We start from the raw sequence: 6,495 nt of genomic DNA, 5'->3' as shown, positions 1-6,495 counted from the left end.
GTCACATGGAGAGAAAACATTCTCTCAGGCTTTCACAGAGAGCACATTGGCCAAGCAATGGCCGTGACTCATCCACATGGCTGATACTGACAATGGTTCTACAATCTGAGGTACAGGATCTCAGGATAAATCCTGAGGGGATTTCTCTGACCTTATCAGACCCAAAAGCTACAACTCTTGTTGCATAGGTCCTGTTTTACCTTAATCTTAACCATTCAGCAGAAAAGTATAAAAATGATATATAAGAAGTAAAGCCACACTGTTATGTTGAGCTGTAGGGGACTCAGGTCAACAGTTTCTGACATTGCCAGTCAAGCAGAAGACCCAATATTATTATGGGCTACTGGACTCTTTTAGAATATTTTGCTGAGTTTGCACACCTATAATATTCAAATAATGGAACCTAACAAAAGAAGGGTATACAGATGAATGTCCATTTTGTATCTGTGTTATCAAAGTGGTTAGGATAGATATATAGTTACATTCTCTTAATGAATAGAGCAATTTGTTCTAATGATGTTTGTAAGTAGGATATCATGTCCACATCTTTTTTTTTTTTGTGGAACCAGGGGTTCAACTCAGGCCCTTGTGCTTGCCAGGCAAGCGCTTATTCTACTGAGCCACCTCCCTGGCCCCCAATGTCTGCATCTTGTACAGCAATTAACCACTGGGAAGTAGGTATGCAATGTGTTAATTACTGAAACTGGCCTAGCAATCTGATTTGAAACTGTCTCATTGTTATTTATTTATCAATAAAATTATGGAAAAAATAAAATTAATGCACTGCACATAGAATTATTAAAAATGATGAAAGAGAATTAAAAATTTTTAAGTTCCATACAGAACTCTCATCGGAATCTCCCTCCAGTCATTCACTGGCTCAGGAGATCCCTGGATGTTCATGCACATGATCTCCAAGACATAGTGCTGTCTCTCAAAAAACCTTTCTTCACTGGTCCTAGTTAGATTCGCAGCTTTGCTTATCCTACTGGAGGTAAATTATTTCACAAATATTACTGCTGTTTCCTTCCTAGGTCTGCAGTAACTCAATTAATCTAAGCAGGTGAGAAGTCTTCATTTCACACTACTTGCTGTCAAGGCCTGTGACACTCCATTTGGCTTTGGCATAATACGGCTGCACAGCCAGTTGAATCAGTAGGCTTTGCATCAGGGCCCATGCAGCTCATCAATACTGGATGGAAGTCAATAAAATCAGGGCATAGATCCATTCCAAAATTTTCAGATACTGTACATAGTCTTCAATTACAGTCATAATCAAATAGTTTAAATAGGCATCCTTGTTAAGGCAAGCCAATGATGGAGAAAACACAATGGAGTCTTCCATAGGTTGGATTCAAGGTTCACCACTTAGCAAATGCATCAGTCCCCTTCCTAATGTTTCCTGATTAATACTGAGTTGATTTTAGCACTTCAGCATCTTCTTGTTATTTTCCCCCCAAGTTAGAAAATTCTAAGTGAGGCAAAGGCCAGTTTCCTCACAAAGTGTAAGTCAGGCTCTTTCTGCTGAGGCGGGCTTCAGAAGCTCCATCCTGAACAGGTTTCAACAGCAAAACCAGTGACAACTCAAAGCCAGTGACACTGTCAAATCTTTTGGCTCTCTGGCAGCTATGAATACTGGGGAGAAAAAACCACAATGAATCCTGAGCAAGACCAATGCAGTGCCTTAATTTGGATGTATTTCTTCCTGCTACATGAAACCCTGAATTTGTTCTATGCCCTCATTAAACATTGCACGAACCACCTGATAACCTCTTTGATTATGTTTTGCTTACATTAACTGGAGTTGATTTGTGACGCTTGGGCTAATGTCCCACACTGATGCACCAGCTAATGTGCAACATGCAGATATTCCACAAAGTTTGGAGGAGTGATTTAGAGCTAAATAATAATTCATTTCTGGCAGAATTCTCATATTTCCCTCCTAGAAAGGCCAAGAAACCTTACAGATGGCTGCACTCCGGAGATAAATGATGGATGCTTATTTCCTAGTGTGTTAGAGAAATAAATAATAAATCTGAATGTGGAAAATTACTTTCAAAGATCTAAGTTGGTTTCAAAGAAATAATGCCCTTTATTTCATGTCTTGGTGGATTATATAAAAATACCCACACTCTGTGACAGTGTAATTCCTGAAAGAGAATGGACTGAAAGGAAAGATCATAGAAGATTCTCAGGAAAAAAGCCTTTCGATTTGAGTTTGTACAGACAGTATCTTAGTCTACTAGGGGAAAAAGCGACACAGTAATTTAAAACATGGAATTTCGTCACTCACAATTCTGAACCCTGAAGCATCAAAGATCAATGTTCAAGCAGTTTCCCTGTCTACAGAGGGTTCCTGCCTTTTGGAAAGCAGTTTCTTTTTATCTTTTCATTTTTTTTGATTAGCAATGCTAATTTTTAATTGAGAAACAGATAGCAATGAGGCAGTTTCAAAACCTATGAATAGGACAGTTTCAATAATTAATACACTGCATATTGTTATCTTCTTAGTGGTTATTCATAGTACAGGATGTAGACGTGATATCCTGTTGGAGAGGAGTTTCTATCTGTCTTCATACAGAAGAACAAAAAGTCTCCCTCCAAGCTTCTTCACAAAGGGAATAGTCCTGGTAATGACGTCAACTGCTCCTCAGGACCTCAGCACTTCCTAAAGGCATCTTCTCACTACCAGCACAGCAAAAATCAGGCTTCTACATAACCTGGAGAGAGAGACTCAGATATCCAGGTTATAACACATGGAATGTGGAAACATCAGGCATACGCTCCTGGTGTATCATTTGCTGAACAAGAATGCTGATTTGCCCTATTATCTTAAAAAGTAAACAATGCAATCATATATTTGTGATTTAAGATGCCACAAGACCTGTCCTAATGAGAGTCATAAATGCATAGTATGAGACTTTCACAAAAAATTGAAAGGATGTTGGAATGTTAGAAATAGGAGCCCTCAAAACTCTCTTCACTTGTGCTTTTGTGGCAAGTTTACTCCAGTGGGGGAGGGCGGCCTTGAGCTCCCTAAGGTTGTCACAAAACTTACTTATGTAACCTTTTCCTTGTTCCCTTGTTTTGACACCAGCTCATTTTTCAGGCTGTTCTCTGAGACTTTTTCATTTACTTTTTATCCTTATTATCTTGGACTTTACATAAGCCTCTGTCTCCACTTGCCTAACAATTTTGAGATTCCTGTAATGAAGAAAGACATTTGCCTCCCAGCATTGATTTGTTCTCCCGGACTTCAGTGTTTCATTCCTTGAGATGCAGCTCAGGCTAGCAAGGCTAATTCCTGGACATAAATCAGCCAACCAATGTCCCAGCCCTCTCCAAGACACAAGGAGGGAACTAGACCTCATATTTATTGGAGAAAAGTCAGCTGCAAGAAACACAACATTCAACTGATACAAGTCTAAAAAGTTAGCTATAATGGTGCTGATTAAGAAATTTGCATGTTGGAAGATTCAAACCAGATGCAGTCAAGGACAAGATTATAAGTGTCCCAGATACCTCATGTCTATCTACCCAGTACTGGCAGCCTCTTCTGGATATAAGAGGGTTGGCAATGTCTATCTGTATGGTCTTACCAATTCATTCATAGTTCTGATTATTAAGCTCCATGTTAGGACATTGTCCCTCATAAGAAGTAAAAGGTGTTTGATATTCAGACAGATAGTGAGGTTAAACCCAACTGCATTTGTTGTAGGGTAATAATAAGCTGCTCTTCTGGAGGCCTAACCACCTAAGTTTGCAGACCAAACATTAGCGAAAAAGAAGGGCTTCAAGGACAGTGAATATTTTTGCCCTAGCCTTTCAAACTCAAGTAAGGACTCAAGACATAGGAAAACCTATACTGTAACATTATGTAACACAGTTGTTTCCCAGATTTTCTGATCAAAGAGATTATAGGGCCACAGAGCAATTTGATCAATGATGTAGAGTGTGCCTAAGGAGAGTCACATGGAGAGAAAACATTCTCTCAGGCTTTCACAGAGAGCACATTGGACAAGCAATGGCCGTGACTCATCACATGGCTGACACTGACAAAGGATCTACAATCTGAGGTACAGGATCTTAGGATACATTCTGAGGGGATTTGACTGATCTTATCAAATGCAAAAGTTACATTTATTGTTATATAGCTCTTGTTTTATCTTAACCATCCAGCAGAAAAGTACGAAAACAGAGTATAAAAAGTAAAGCCACATTAATATGCTAAGCTGTAAACAGCTCAAGTCAACAACTTTGGACATTGCAAATCTTATGGAAAACCCACTACTATTATGGACTACTGGTCTATATTGGGAGATTCTGCTGAATTCAAGCACCTGCAATATTTAAACAACAATGCAATGCCCTTTTCTGTCAAAACTAACCAAAAAAGTGGGATCAAAATGAACAACCCTTTTGTATTTGTATACTCAAAATAGTTAGGATAGGTATACAGCTCCATTCTCTTAATTCAATGAATAGAGAGATTTGTTATAGTAGGATTTGAGGCAGGATATCATGTCTGCATCTTGTACAATGAATAACCACTAATATAACAATATGCAATGTATTAATTATTGAAAATGCACAAGTAATCGGTTGTGAAACTGTTTCATTGATATTTGTTTCTCAATAAAATTATTTTTAAAAAGAAGTAAAAGGATAGAATTTACATTGGCTTCTTTTTGTGTGGCTCTTAATTATTACCAAGCACAGCAACCTTTCTAGAACTTTCTAAGAAGACATTCATCATGACACCATACTCATTATTTTCCAGAAAAGGCACATTTAAACAAATAATAAAGACTGAAGCCTTAGCACCTGCTCTCCTTTAGGAAGAAGTAATGTGTTATGAGTATTTTGGGTAGGAGCTGGAAATTTCAGCAAAGAAGAGAAAATCAATTCCTTATAAAAAGTCACAAATTCTAAATACAAAGTTTAGGACCACGTTTTAAACTCCAGAAATAAAATTATAGTCTCCGTGACTAACAGCAGATGCTGTAGAACCGAGTCTAGCCCTATGGTGGATTACATAAGCGTCTGTGACATGTGTCTTTGCGCCTACTCCATTTCATCCTACTCAGGCTCACAGAGGGCAGAGGGGAAAGCTGCATGAAGGAGGTGAACCTCCTTGGTGCATGATCTGGGAGATCCTGGGTCAGGGAGTTGCAGCAAGAGCACTATGGTCATATGGCTGAGTTCAGGTCAACGTAGGCCTCATTTTGTGTGAAACCCTCATCCTGAAGAGGCCACTGATATGAGACACATGATGATAAATGTTAAAGAATAAAGAGGGATTCCACTGAAAACTGTTCCACTTGCCCCATCAAAATGCTGAGGGATTGTAGAGATATCTGCTAGAAAAGAAGACTTTAAGATAGAGGTGACATAAAGATTATCAGGGCCGGAAGTCCTCAGCTAGTATCTGCCCACATCAGAGATTGGAAGGTTGTGAACTACCTGTGCAAGCGCACTGGGAAGGACAGAAACAATCCTCTCACACAGCAGAGGATGCCACATGTTTGGCCCTTTTACTGTTTACCTGCTCCAGTCTTGATGTTGAGTTGTCAATTTCATTTTATCTCTAATAAGCACATTTGAAAGATATCGATAGAAAGTGCCCCAACACTGTTAATTCCAATCAATTTTTAGGGAGCAGCAGGGTAATGAAACAAAAGGAAATCTTTCATGGATATTTTACTCCTGACTGCAGAAAATAGCTAATAAAAAATATTGATCATTCCTTTTTGGCCTCATGAGAAGGACTTTTCCTCCCATGGAAAGCCCTTAATGATTGTAAAAATCCTGTGTAAAAATTTCTGCACATGCTTATTATCCTCAGGGCTGCCCAACTATTGAGAGTTGGAATGGGTCAGCAAATTCTGTCCTGTTTACTATTAATACAATATTTTAGAGAAAATAGTAGCTCTCACAGACCTATTATTCTTCTGGACAATAGTGAAAAGAGGTTTTTGTTTTGTTTCCTTGTATTCTTGATTTTTCAAGAGAAAAATGGGTGAGCCTACAAAGAGTTTTCATTCCTGTCTCAGGTAAAAAGCAAAAAGTGGGCTGGGCATGGAGCTGATTAAAGATATCTCAAAGGTAGACATCAGTGTGGCATGGTGGTGCCACAGGCAGCCACTCTGGTGCCGAGGCCAGAAGGGAGTGAGGTTATTTCAATCTGGGCATCATAGTTACCTGGTGAGACTCTGTCTCAAAATAAAATAACAAGAGCTAAACCAATAACAGGGATGTGGACTTAGCTTAGTAAGGCGGCCCTGCATTCAATTCTCAGTATTGAAGAAAAGAAATAGAAAGGAAAGGAAAAGCAAAGCAAGTAAAATAGAGTGCTTCGAAGAAAATACAGAGTCCATGGTATACCTATAGAATATATGATAGTTACAGGTAGAGAGGTGATAGACAGGTAGAAAATCTAATAGGGTTCTCCAGAGAAAATACAAAATCTCATAGATAGGTAGATAGAAAGATAGA

The sequence above is a fragment of the Octodon degus genome, unplaced genomic scaffold, assembly GCF_000260255.1.
Source record: "Octodon degus isolate 3935 unplaced genomic scaffold, OctDeg1.0 scaffold00159, whole genome shotgun sequence".
Lineage (NCBI taxonomy): Eukaryota > Metazoa > Chordata > Mammalia > Rodentia > Octodontidae > Octodon > Octodon degus.
This window is presented reverse-complemented; position numbering follows the sequence as displayed.